This window comes from Artemia franciscana, chromosome 21, assembly GCF_032884065.1.
Source record: "Artemia franciscana chromosome 21, ASM3288406v1, whole genome shotgun sequence".
NCBI classification, from domain to species: domain Eukaryota; kingdom Metazoa; phylum Arthropoda; class Branchiopoda; order Anostraca; family Artemiidae; genus Artemia; species Artemia franciscana.
In genome coordinates this window covers 23,546,827-23,553,884 of record NC_088883.1, presented here as the reverse complement: position 1 = coordinate 23,553,884, position 7,058 = coordinate 23,546,827, and the positions used below count along the sequence as shown (strand labels likewise).

Genomic DNA, 7,058 nt, shown 5'->3' with positions numbered 1-7,058 from the left:
CTACGCACACATGAGGACGAGGGTCTGACATAATCCATTATTACTGAAGAAGAAACCAGAAAAGGGGGTCCCTTTTAAAAACCCACCTGTTTCAAACCATATTAGTTACTGTGTGTAATTGTAAACCAGTAAAATGCGCGAAAAGTTAAATTCCATCTGGTTTGGTTGTCCTGTGTAAAATCTTTTAAACATTGAATTAAAAAAGCTAAAAGCTTTTTAGTCACGAGATCTTTAACATATAAATTCTCTTTTTCTTTGTGTCTCAACCAAGGGCAGATCCAGGATTTTGTTCAGGGGGAAGGGTGAGGGTACAAAAAGCTTCAAAGTTTGCCAGTAGGATAGGAGTATGAGGTTAAAAACTGTACAATACCTTTGCTCGGGCTGCAGATTAATTTCTTAAAGCTTTATTCATCTAGCCAAATAATTTTCAAAGGTTCAAAAAATATTAGGTTAGGGGAACGGGAAGGAGATCAGAAGAGAGGAAGGGAGTTACTTAAAAACAGGGGTGGTCGGCCAGACCCTAACTTGGACTGAAGTTTCATTCAAAAATTTTATTTACCAAGAATATCAGCTTTTCTAAATAACAAAAAGTCAATACATCAAATTTAACAAAAAATTTTATTGAGTTTTTTTTTACAAATCTGACACCAAAAGTTACACCAAATAAGGCACAAAAACATACCATCTCATTAGTTGGGGGAAGTCTCTTCCTCAACAGTGCTGTAATAACATCCTTAATTTTATCATGAAGCGCCGGGAATCGCATCATGTCTGTCTGTATTTCAGTGCCGCAATGCTGAACGATGCGCTGCAGTTCTTCATGGACTTACTCAACACATCTGAGGGACGGCTCCTCTAGTTTTCTGATATGACGCTGGACTAGCAATTCGAATGCTATCTAAAAAGGATAATATAAACATATGTAGTTTAATACCCCTTTTCCCCCCAACTAAAGGCTATAATAAAGAGATAGATACTGAAAAAAATCCCACAGAACCCCTGGTCGTATCCAGAATTTTCTACAACCAAAAACAACTTTTAACGCATCAAAAATTTGTTCATATTTATTTTTGTTACCAGTTTTACGAACCGGACAAACATTTCGAGGCGTGGGGGGGGGGGGTTCAAACCCCCTAGCCCCCCTGGATACGGCCTTGATAAAATCCCTCCAGAGCTATTGCTGGCACACAGAGCGTCGAAACGACGCTTCAGCTATATATATATATATATATATATATATATATATATATATATATATATATATATATATATATATATATATATATATATATATATATATTGAATTAGCGACACTTCTTGACTATTAAGGTCCTGGCGTCGGCCCTGCTCTGTTTTCCTTGGCTACTTGTGTGCATGTATGTATTGGAATAGCAAGACTTTTTGACAACTAAGGTCCTGGTGTCAGCCCTGCAGAGTTTTGACACAGCTGAATTCGAACTCTGGGTTCAATATTACCATGATGAGATCAAACTCACAGCGTCACAACCCTTTTTGACTAACAGCCCTTCTTGACAACTAAGGTCTTTGCATCAGCCTTGCAGTGTATTCTTACAGCTGAGTTTGAACTTTTGTTCCATATTACCAATATGAGAGCAAACTCACTGCGTCACAACAGAGCTCTTGTATGTATATATGTATGTATTCGATTAACGAAACTTCTTGACCGTTAAGGTCCTTGCGTTGGCCTTGCAGTGTTTGCTTTGTTACTTGTATACATGTATGTACTGGACAACGTATGTATGTATTGGATCAACAGCACTTCTTGACTACTAAGGCCCTTGTGTCGGCCCTGTAGTGTGTTCGTACAGTTGAGTTCGAACTCTAGGTGTCGTATTACCCGGCTGAGGTTAAACCCAATTGGTCACCAAAGGACTCTCGTATGCATATATATGTTAGATTAATGACATTTCCTGAAATTAAGGTCCTTGTGTCAGCCCTGCAATATGTTGCAAAATCTTAGATTGAACTCTGAATTCCATGTTGCGAAGCTTATATTAAACCCATTGCGTCACCACAAGAGTATTGCGATGTATAGAGGCATTGGGTATATGACACTTCTTGACTACTAAGGTCCTTGCGTCTGCCCAGCAGTGTATTGCACCAGCTGAGTTCAAACTTTGGGTTCCGTATTACCAAGCTGAGGTCAAGCCCATTGCACCACCGCAGGACAAATATCTTGCATTCATATTTTGAATATTAGCGATAAGAAACGCCGTCTATATTTTTGTCAAGGTGCGAAATTAGGTAGCAAAGCACCATCTATAAAGCAGCCATAAAAGCACCTTCAAACTCTAGTCAACGATATAACGCAAATAAATTTAAAATGTCTCAACGAAGAAAATAAATTAAATAATCATGGTTAAAGACAATAAATACTAAAGCAAAGTGTTATTGAAAAGTAGTTGGGCATAAGCTATAATAAAATCAATCGTTGACATTTTTTTCTGTCGGGACTATAATAGCACCGGTATATGGTTTTAATGCATCATATTTGGAAAATAATTTCTGCTATAAGCTATGAGAGGTATCTATTTACCACATTGCGTAAAGACCAAGCACAAAATTGAATTCAAGATGAGCCGATCTTGGATTCCCCAGCTCGCCTGTTTCAGGCAAAGAAGCTGTACCCGGGCAATCCTTTACAATTTATTGGCCTCGATGCTTCACTGAGCAAGTTTTTTTTTCATCTCATTTGCAATAGATTTCTAGCACTTTGTTTCTTAATAAAGTGCTTATAATTAATAATATTAATTATATTTAATATATTAATTCATTAACAACAATTGGCTAATATTTCATCTTGTCACTATCTGCCAAACAATAATAATTCAGGAATCTGAAATAAAGCCTATAAAAAAGCCTACCTGATCCCAAAAGCTGTCAACAAATCATGGACTACTCCAACCACATGCCCAGTTCCTTTAAGCTCTCTCTAAAAACTCGAGTTTTTAATACACGTTTCTCACAATTATGTAACTCACCTGTTATGAATGAATGAATGAACTTTATTACCCGTAAAGTATAAAAAACACAAAGTACGGAGTATTATAAATAAATATAAATAAATAAACAAAAACAAATACGATAAACAGCGAAGAAAAACAAAATTCAAACTAACAAAAGACAATATGGACTAATCAACCAGTATCTATATGGAAAAAAGGCTGCAGAGGGTCATAAACGTGAATAAAGTTGACAGTCTTTTTACATAAATCATCACTGGAAGACCGAATCCGAGAAGGCACATCTACTAAACCAAATCGAGCAATTATTTTTTTGTTTCGGTGCCATCTAGGAAGCCGGAGGAGGAATTTGCAATATCTGAAATAAGCCGTACGTAGAGTATGTCGATCTTTCTTACGAAACAGATGAGCCATGCCTGATAAAAACAAAAGCACAGGGGCGCAATAAGCGTTATAAATCATGCACAAACCGTTGCGGTTGTAAAGGCTTTTATTTGGGGATATTTTTCCGTAAGCGACGCGTAGGTTTTTCACGGCTTGATTCACTAGGGATGAACAGGTAGCGGAAAGTGTTGGGCCGAAACACAGACCAAGCCAACTAACTAAAGAAGAACATGGTAGAACTGCAGTCCCAGTAACAAATGGAGCGACCGCATAAGGGCTATTAAAACAAATAAACTCGCATTTAGACGCATTAACTGACAGTCCAATCTTAGATAGTTCATTGGTTAATATAGTAAAATTAGAAAGCAATCCACGGCGAGTCCGGGCAACAAGAAGAACGTCATCTGCATATGCAATAGAAGACAAACCAGTATTACCGTAAAAAACAGAACTTCTAAGGGGACGCAGGCACGATGCAAGCACGCATTTAAATATACTAGGAGACAATACGACACCTTGCCGAACTCCCTTATTAATTTTTACCGGGTCAGATATTTGGCCATTCCAGGTAACTTGAATTTTAGACTTTGAATACCAAGAAGACAATAAACTTAATACGGAAGGATTAACACCTGAAGACGCAAGGGAAAATAGAGCCTGAGAGTGCACAATATTGTCGAAAGCTCCAGAAATATCAACAGTAAGACAGTATAAAGACATTTTAGCTTTTACGGCTTTTACGACATTATTGGTGCTCAGTTGATGCTGATCGATTTTTTTTGCGTCATTTTCAACATGTCACGATTTTATCTTTGTGCGACAATTTTTTAACATGTAACATTATTTTCATGACATTTTTTGTGACATATCGCAACGTGATATGTATATAATTTAGGTTCGTTGAAAGGGAAGCAAAAAAAAAATTTTTTTACCTTGGGTACATCCACCCCATTAAGAATGATATTCCCGGTCATTTGAGACCGGGTCTTTATAGTTTTTGCAAGATTTTTTTTTTTTAAAGAACTTTATTTTCATATACAAATACCGGTTGAATAGTGTTATTCAGTAATGTCATTGCAACTAACTACGATGAATTGCATAGGTTACCTAAAATATACATCTATTAGTTGGTCATTGGTGCATATAAGATTCTAGACAAGTAAGAATCTCAGCAGTTGAGGTAGATAACATTTCTAAACTAAAGTTTAGAAACTGAATGAATTGAACCTTTCAACACTTGCTAGGAAGTCCAGATAAAAGAGATTCTAGACAAGTAAGAATATCAGCGGTTGAGGTAGATAAAATTTATAAACTAAAGTTTAGAAACTGAATGAACTGAGGCTTTCAATACTTGCTAATAACTCCAGATAAAAGAGGCATTAACTAGGCACTATTATTTATTATAACTTCGAAAACCACACTGCCTTTCCATGGCGAAATTATAACAGTTCAAAATAGGGATGAAACCTTTAATAGACAGTGAAACAAATACAAAATTTTAACTGAATATTTCAGACACATACACATTGTCCATAATCAGCAGTTAAACTCAATTATGCTGTTGGGCCACGAATTTTGAAAAGCCAGAATTTTTTTGACGTATACTGTTGTTCCACTTAACCAACTTAACGAATCAGATTACATTTTTACTGCCTTTGGTTCTTTAGGGTTTATAGAAATTTCAGGTTCTTTTAAGCTTGAATTATTACTGGTCTTCGTTTCTTTTTGTCTTAAGTTCAATATGGCTCTTCACTTTGCTTTGAGATGCTCCCTTTTCGGAAAGTCTTTTTTTAGTTTTTGCAAGATTTTTTTTTAAGAACTTTATTTTCATGCACAAATACCGGTTAAATCGAGCTATTCAGCAATGTCATTACACATACGAATACACATTGTCCATAATCCCCAGTTAAACTCAATTAAATTTTTTTAATATAATACTCAGTTAAAATGTTAAAAGGTTTCATCTCTATTTTGACCTGTTATATTATTATTAGTGAAAAGCAAAAATGATAACGATTCATTACCATTCTAACGTCCTTTTTCGAAGCAGAGGCATCTTTTTTTGCACCTTCTGATGAGACATTTTTCTCCTTCGCTGCAACAACTGAAAGATTGTTGATAATTTGTCTAATATCAAAATCCGTGCCTCTGATCAGGTCATCAATGGCTTCAGGTTTGATCTTTATACCTTCTTTGAAACAGATTGACATTATTAATCCCTAAAAAGAAAGGAAAACAAGTTAAACTTAAATAAAACTTCATAGATTATCCCTCCCACTCGGAAAAACTGAAAACCAGTAGCCTAAAGAGTCACATTTAACAATATCAACCCCTTCCTCTTTTAATCTCATCCCCGAAGAGTCAGAACCAGTGTGCAGCTGTGAAAGAATATATAATGAAGAGTAAAATTTTTTTATACAACTGTTTTTAGGCTTTTTGGTAAACATAATTTTTAAGTTAAGAGACATACTTGTACACAGATTCTTACTCAGAGGGAAAACTCTGTCTCGAGACATGGAAAACAAAATGCAGGAAAACTCCTGTTTCATATATAAATGATTTACTAGACCATACTGCCTCTTCAGTTGCAAATTAAGTAAATGAAAATATAAAAAAAGGGTATGGCATTTGAAACAAGACGGTAAGAGAGAGAGAGAGAGAGAGAGAGAGAGAGAGAGAGAGAGAGAGAGAGAGAGAGAGAGAGAGAGAGAGAGAGAGAGAGAGAGAGAGAGAGGGAGAGAGAGAGAGAGAGAGAGAGAGAGAGGAGAGAGAGGGAGAGAAACAGAGATTGCTATTTCCAGTAAACCAGAAGTAGCAGCTGTCTCAATCAGGCTAGTGGAATCCCGAATTATTCAACTCTTAAATTCCCACAAACAACACAAAAAACCAACCTCTATTTATTTGTGTGAAGTAGCTTACATCGAAACTACAGTTTTCTGTATTATTGTTTAATTTGCTTAATAATATTATATTTTATTTTTTATTATAACATTGTTTGTAAAAAATAATTAATATGTAATTGTATAAATCAATGAGTATTTTTATAATTTTAATTTATTTTTAATTTTACTAATTTACACTGAATTAATTATAGTAATCTATTCATAAAATTTAATAAAAATAACATAATACTCAGTAATATTAGCTTATAATAACAAATATTATATTATTTCTATGTTATTCTATATATAATTATAGAAATCATAGGTTTTTAAAGATTACATACCCTTTTGTTTTTGATATTTACTGTTTAATAAATCGAAACTTGAAAAAAAAAAAACTGATAATACAAGGTTTGGCAAAGAATAATTCCCAAGGTTTGGCAATAAATCAATTTATTGATACTTAAAAAAAAACTATTACAAAAGTAAATCAGTTACTAGGCCCAAGAAGCCTTGCTTGTAATGGACCACAGAGAACAAGAATAAAACACTTTTATAAAATATATACAAAAAAAAAAAAAAAAAAAAAAAAAAAAAAAAAAAAAAAAAAAAAAAAAAAAAAAAAAAAAAAAAAAAACTGAAAAAAGACAAGGACATTGAACAAAAAGGATATAAGAATAATATTTCAAACTTTCTGGCTGTATCTTAGCTGTACAGATTCTGACCCTATAACATTGATTCTATTAGCAATTAAATAAACAAACAAGTTTTTTTAAATGAAAGTAAGGAGCGACATTAAAACATCACA

The 7,058-nt window shown here is 34.3% G+C and overlaps 1 long non-coding RNA gene across 1 annotated transcript; it reads right to left on the bottom strand.

Moving 5' to 3' along the window:
• Nucleotides 1-599: 599 nt before the first annotated feature.
• On the bottom strand, nucleotides 600-5,705 carry LOC136040795 (uncharacterized). Its single transcript, XR_010620885.1, has 2 exons — nucleotides 5,393-5,705; nucleotides 600-898 (listed from the first exon to the last, which is right to left on the bottom strand). It is a non-coding gene; the product is annotated as an uncharacterized LOC136040795 (long non-coding RNA).
• Nucleotides 5,706-7,058: the final 1,353 nt, after the last annotated feature.